Below are 7,865 nucleotides of genomic sequence, written 5' to 3' on the forward strand. Positions count from 1 at the left end.
GCATTGCAGTCATGGCTTTTTACGGCCTCCCCCTCAGAGCTCAGACTCCCCCATTGTTTACACTAATCGTCTCGCTATTTTTGCAGGCATCGCAGTTTTTATTATGCGTGATGCACCTCTTTAGTTGCGCATGAATTTGTGACCGTCCTGGCCTGTGGAGGAGAAACCAGGAGAAAGTTGTGGTGATAGGTGCAAATGCAGGAATTTCATATTTAATCTTTTCTAACAAATCACTTGAACACACCAACAACAGCTTTTATATTTTACATTCCTCTGACAATTCTCACCTTAAAACCTGAGATCCATTAAACATTATCAACTCAATTAAATTTCAAGTTAACTATTAATGTGTTTTATTTTGTGCTAAATGTTCAAATGTCACATTAATTATATTATTATTGTTGCAAATTTACACAGATAAAATATTGATATTTGCATTTTGTGTAGAAAGTGAAACCTCAGTGATCTTGGCCTACAAATGAAATATTCTGTTTGATATTAATCCCCACTTCAGCTACTGTATATATTTACAGTCCACAGATTTCAGCGTTGTGTGCAACAGTGAATTTACAATGAATTCCTTAACTTGCAGGCTCTTTCTGTATTGCGGCAAAACGATTGCTTGCTTTTTGTGCAGTATTGCCCTCCATCTGTCCTTTTGTACTGTACAACCATACAGGAGCCCTCTCCAGCAGAGCATCGTGGGATGGGAAGAGCCTCCTTCAAAGACGCAGGCGGCCATGCACTCCTCTACTATGGCACATTGGTATCAGTTACACCATAATTTCATCACCAGCAGCTCTCTGTGAATCCTGCTTACATTAACTTTTTACAGGGATTGGCAGCACAGAGGCAGAGATGCATGTCGGCGCCAGCACTTGAACCCATTTAGAGTTAGCCTCCAATTGAATAGTTTTTCTCAACATATATTGTTATTTGTTGATGAAGTGCTGTATTTGAATGAACAAATGGTTCTGAATTGTGAATAATCCCTGCAGTTACAGTGGGATTACATTGAGAGAAAAGGCGAGGGGGGATTTTAAAAAACAAGAGGACGGGGAGACATCAAAGTGGCAAAGTGTGCAGGGCTGCGTTTGAATGATGGCCTGTGTATTGTTTTGATAAGTGTTCCCTGAGGAGGACATGTGAGGCGACGTGTCACTTTCTCCTCTCATCTCTGCGATACAGGGAGCCGAGCACCGAGGGGATGTCAAAAAGCAGCCGTAATTACAGCGTTCATGCAACAATACTGCAGAGCAGTTGGCTCGCACTCGCACAGCAGCACAAACGAAACATGCAAATGAATTAATTTGCTCTAAATGTGAAATTAAATTAACATGTTAGAACCCTGAGATGGTAATAACAACACGGTGCACTGGGAGCAAGAAAGAAAATAATAGAATATAAGATGTAGACAGTGTAAATCAGTTCCCCTGATACACACATCTGCTTTCATCACTGTGAGATTATCAGTTACTCTAAGTGCTTGTTATGAGACAAAACACGATGTCAGATACACAGTGAATTTCCATATTTGTTTAATGTGAGTCTGAGACTTTAATTAATGCTGCATTGTTTCTGCTCACAAATTCAAATTACAAACGCAGCATGAATAAACATGAGTTAATTAACCCATTACTTTGGCCATGAACATCTTTTAGAAGATGAAATGATGATTACGGGAGGTCACATTATTAAATCTCTGTATGACGACACTTTGAGTTGTTTCAGAGATTTGTAGATTTAAATATTGTCGACACACATACATCACTGCCTGGAAAACACACAAACCGCGTGGACGTAGTTTTTTGTGCATTAAACTAATCTGCTTCATATGTTTTTCACTGTTTTGCAGCTGCAGTGGCATCATTTAGTTTTTAACAGCCTGACCATGGTATTTAAAACACAGGAAATAGAAATGGCCTGTTAATTTCTTCTTTAACACAATCTTTGCCTTTTTTCCCCTGATTTGTTATGCCCCCCCACTGATCTAAAAAATACAAATACACTCACACACACAAAAAACAAGGATATTTCATCTATAAGGCCCCAAATCACAAACGTGCATTAAGGGCTTTGAAATCTGTGATCTCAACATAGTGCTCTTTATTTGGACGTGGGAAAAGACTAATTAGTGAGGAAGAGAAGGAAGAGTGTGTGCGTGAGTGTGTATGTATGTGTATGTGTGTGTGTGTGTGTGTGTGTGTGTGTGTGTGTGTGTGTGTGTGTGTGTGTGTGTGTGTGTGTGTGTGTGTGTGTGTGCATGGACAGACAAACAGACATAAAAGGGATCAAATATTATTTTGAAATAATTTGAATTTAATCAGGCTCCATATGGAAGAAAATTTTACTGAGATTGAAAAGGTTTAAAATCCTCAAATCTTCTTTTAATCTGTTCTGGTGTTGGCTGACTGCAGGTTAACAGACATGTACTAGGTCTGCATGATTTTGGTCAAGGGCCTTTGCTGCACATCATCTCTGTGCTTTCATTTCCTGTCTGCTTCTCTACTGCTGCTATCAGAATAAAAAGGCAAAATCTCAACCAAAAATAATAATCTTTAAATCTCTGAAACGTCTAAAACAAATAGAAAAGACAGGTCAACAAGTAGAGTCAGAGTCATGAGAGAAAAACGTTGTCATGGACAAATGTTATTCCCATGCACAGCAGCTGTTTGAGTAGAGGAGTGTGTGTTATTTCATCATAAAACCAGATAAAATGATTAAATCTTTACTTTGGTTTTCCAGCAGGATCTCAAAGCTGAGCAGATGAGTTTACACCCAGAAAAACCCACATTACTAGATTACTGTTGTGTTTCTCAGGGTGTTCCACTGCAGTCTCTCGTAACGATGTTGTGGTTGGGGGAGAGTGTACCGAGCCATCCCAGCTATTTCAAGTCATCGTGGTCTCATTACAGCAGGCTGTTGGTAATCCTCCGTCTTTGATCCGGGAGCTAAAGGGAGCTGCGTTTTGCTGCAGTTCAAACAATGTTCTCCGTGCTCCCTCAGCACCTCCACCAGGAGCCCTGTGGTGGCTGAGGAGCCACAGCATGGCACACGAGGAGACCAAAGTTGGTGGCGGGGGGTTGGTTTGTTTTTCTGCTGAATGCAGGTGAGAGACAGAGAGAGAGACAGATGGAGGTTTGCTGGTAGTGTGTTAAAGTCAATCGGAGGTTAACCACAAGGAGATGTGGGGTGGGGGTGTGGAGGGGTTCCACACTTCAACAATGGGGTCAGATGGAGCGTGCTTGCAATGCGACTCAATTCAGAATATTTTATTCATGCCTCAAGGGATGATTCAAAGCAGGCGAGCACAAACAGTAAGAGACTGGAGCACAGAATATAATTCATACACAAAAACCCACAACGAACAAAACATTAATCAACAACTGCATCATCATACAAAAGTCTGTTCACAAAAAAGATCCTTTATACGTCCGCTGTGACATTTATTACAGAGCTTGTACTCATGATAAAACCAAAGCCACATATTTGTTGTATATAGCATCACAGTGTTGTATAAAAGACTCATTCATCTGTAGAATGTAAAGCCGAGTACGTATAGAAGGAACAGAACAGATTAAATCAAAGTCAAAAGAAAACATGCCGAGAAACATCACATACTTTTGTCTGAATATCATTTACTCTGGCTTTTGGCTAATTTATTTTATTTTCATTCAATTATTATTTTAATGGCTCAACTTACTCTGCCTGTACATTCTTCACAGTTTATCTCAACCGTCAGTCGGGTTTATTTATATTTTCAATAATATCTACTTTCCCCTCTGTATGATCTGAAAACATCTTTTCATCCAGACTCGATGTAGAAGCAGTTGTGACTCTGTATTGGACAGGAAGTTTATCTTGCACAGCATGGTTTGTCACTTCTGTTTTAAATAACGTGTGTTTTAGAAAACCCCATTTTCTTACAGCTTCTCCTTCACATCTTTTCTTGACCTCATGACATTTTTCATTTCATAAATTCTAGTTTTCTTTACCCTAGATAGGACCCTTTATATTTAAATACTTTATATCAGGAGCGGGTCCTCTCGATGCCATGTTTTTTTTAAACTAGCCCAGAAAAGACAAACCTTTTTGAATTTTTATGACAACTGAAGTCTCCCACAGGCTCTCTCATGTTTGGAAGGGGAGGGTGAGGTGAGGGGTATTCAGCTGCAACATGGAACTTCACCACTAGATGTCCCTAAATTTGACACACTGAACCTTTAAATCGGGTGAGTTCCCACAGAGGTGATAGCCACAGTCAAGAAAAAAAAAATTGTAAAAACATTCTGCACTCATTTCTTTTGATGGATTAGGATTTCTTCCTTCTTTTTTTTAAATTTTCGTATGGATGAAAAAAATAATATTTATACAACATGTTACGTTTAGAGGTGCTGGAAGGCATGAGCTAATCTGACTTGTTCCCAGTCTTATGATGCTAAGCTAACAGACTGGTGACTGAAGCTTAGACATGTTTTAAAGATGGATGACATTACTTCTTCCCTAAAGTGAACAGAAATCATTTTTGATTGCCCCCTGGTGGCTGGCTGTAATGTAGGTTTTGCCTCCATTATGGCCGTATATATATATGTATATATATATATATATATATATACCTTTCACACATGAAAAACACAGCAGGAGATTTTGCACACACAACAACATAGAAGTCTCTGGAGTGTTCAGGTGAGGGTAATTCTCCTTGGACTTGTTAGTACAAACAACACTTTTCACATGTGACTGGTCACGTGACCCATCGTTCACATAAAAACATTGATAGTAGCTGAACCTGGGTCTTACAGTTGTAGTAGTTTTGGTTCAAAACACGCTCCTCTGTGCGCTGATGGATCTCTGGAGCATATACTGTTTACAACATTGCTCCACTGCAGGCTTTCATGGATGCTTGTGTCATCAGCTCAGACAAACCCACCAATGAGGAACAAGCAGTTGCAACAATAAACAAGAATTGCAACGATAATCTTTGAAATTTGTTTTCAGTGAATCCAGTTCAGGTTAATTTCCCCACCTCTGACTTGTGGTAAGTTTACACTCCTTTCTTTAAAGCTGTCAAAAAGAAAGAGGGATGTTATGTATTATCACAGCCAATATGTCCCTGCCTCTTTCCGTAAAAAACAATTCCAGCCCAATTGAAATGAATTTTCAACACATTTTCATATAACTTATTTATTCTTGTCTTAACACACACACTAACACACGCTCACACACATTCTATTGATTAATTATTAAGGTATCTATTTCTATTTGAAACAGGCTGAAGATTTGAATTCACTTGTTTTGAGAGGGCAAACAGAACAGGTGGTGTGGCTGTGGGGATGGTAATCTCCGTGTCTCTCACTTTGGTCGAGACTGAAAAGTCTCAAGAACTGGTTGGATCTCTGTTTAGAGATTCATGTTCCCAACAGGTAATAAATAATAATAATTGAGGAGATCCCTTCATTTTTTTAAATCTGGCACCGTCATCAGACAACGGTTTGTCCAATCCTCAATTCAGTTCTATTTTATGAAAAAAAATCTTCATTGCAGATAAACCAGGTAGGATGAACAAAAAGTTTTCTTACTTCACTCTGCACCATAGACTGTTTATAAAAATCTCTGCACACAACATCCAGCACACAAACAAGAGAAAGTGACAGTGCAGCTGTTTGAGGAGGACTCACTAATGACAAGGAAGAATTCTGAAGTAGCTCCAGAGCTTTAACACAGAACAGAACATTCCATAGCAGTTCAAAAAGTATCCTTCAAATACAAAATGCTAATGCACTGAGCTAAATTGGTGAACATCTGCTAAACATGTATATGATATCATTCTGAGCATTTTACTCAAAGCACTGTTTTGATGACTGTGGTGCCGAGCTGCTACATTAGCTGCCAAATATCATTACGTAAACGGTATGGCATATTTCTTGCAGTGGATAATTTTGCTGCAAACAATAATTTTTTTTAAGTGGCCACAATTTAAAAACAAAAAAACCTAGTGAAATGTCACAGAATGATATCTAACAGAGCGCGTCTGAAGAGGACTCTTCCTTTAAATCTAAAGTTGTTCAGTGCAAAGCACAATAAAGCTAAAAGTGTCCGGGTGTCTGTGCACCCATGGGACTGCTGAAACAAACCAAAGCAATAAACCCCTGGAAACTACACAGTCAAAAGAACTGAAGAGACCAAAGGCAGCCAGCTCTCCGTTATATCCACCACCTGAAGCTCTTCATATCCCTGCCCAAGCACCGTGGAAACACACACACACACACACACACACACAGACAGACACACACGGATCTTCTTATACCAATATGGGAATCATACAGTGTGATATGGCCTCACTGACAAAAATTCTCTGGGATTGTGCTCATCGCTGGCTCATGTACCAGTGCTGTGGGCTTCTGTTTGTCCCTGATCTTCAACATTTTGGTAGAAGTGTGGATTCCAATAAAGGCTTGTTAAACAACAGATTTCATTCTCCGACTCAAGAGGGCCCTACATGGCCCAGAGGCGTAAGCTGCTCCTTTGAACATCCAAATCCCCATGCAGCGACTGACTTCCCTTTGTTATTCACTGGTGGATGCTCCTCCACTGTTTTTCCGTATGTGCTATCACTCTGGAAAGGCTCCAGTGTAGGGGGAGCTTTTAGCTGTAAGAGATCATCTCATTGAGATCATCAAGCCCCAGTTAATTGAACTTTTATATGATATCCTTGTAGGAGCATGGGGTGAACATATTGTTTTAATAAAGAATTCATCAGCCAGAGATGGGGAGCCAGATTTAATGAGCCCTCCCCTGTAATGGGGATGAGAGACGTAGAGCTAACACTCTGCTCTCAGCCGTGATGTCTGCTGCCCTCCCCTGTCTGCTGCTGTGAACACACACACACTCAACACATTCTGATATAGTGGTAAGGGTTTTAACACCAAAGTACATATTGTTAATTTATACAAATAGTAATTACATTCCAAGACCGTCCATACATATGTTCCTGTTTCTATGATTTTTAAAATGTTAAACTTAAAAACACAAGCTTAAAGGTCCAGTATGTAAGATTTAGGTGAAAGGGAACTATCGGCAGAAATTTAATGTAGAATAACCCTCATGATGTTTTCACCAGTTCGCTTCATCTAAATTATATGAATTGTAGTTTTCTTTACCCCAGAAAAGACAATTTATATTTAAATACTTTATATTTACACTGAGGGGACCCTCTCTACGGAGGCCGCCATGTTTTTTACATTAGTCCAGACTGAACAAACTAAACACCTTTTGAGTTTTTATGACAACTGAAGCTACCACAGGTTCTTTTTCATGTTTGGAAGGAGAGGGGGAGGTGAGGGGTGTTCATCTGCAACGTGAACCTTCAACACTAGATATCACAAAATTCTACACACTGTACCTTTTACACAAAACGTCAAAGGTATTTCATTATCAGCTGTTTGGCCCTTTTCAGCCTTTAGGGGGGAAAAAACAATACATTTAACAGTGGTTAAAGTTCACAGTGACCTCACGTGTCCATAAAAAAACATTAATGTAGATGTAAACTACACATATGTTCCATTAAAAACTTGACTTCAGGACATAACAAATCATCTTGGATCTTGAATGCAGTCTTGCTCCTTGACCCCTGATCGGTGCAACATATCAAACACTGACCTGAGGAATGATTTTGACTGCAGGCACAGACTCTCAGACTAAACTAGAAGAAGCGTAACAATGGAGGTAAAGCTGACACATTTAAAGATGGAATTAAAAAGGGCTTCACACTGAAGTACAGTACGTTGTTAGCATTTCTCTGCCATTCATTCCTGTGTTTGATTGATTCTTTTTCAGCAGCAGTGATCAAAAGGCAGGAGGAGACG

This window comes from Paralichthys olivaceus, chromosome 11, assembly GCF_024713975.1.
Source record: "Paralichthys olivaceus isolate ysfri-2021 chromosome 11, ASM2471397v2, whole genome shotgun sequence".
Taxonomy (NCBI): Eukaryota; Metazoa; Chordata; class Actinopteri; order Pleuronectiformes; family Paralichthyidae; genus Paralichthys; species Paralichthys olivaceus.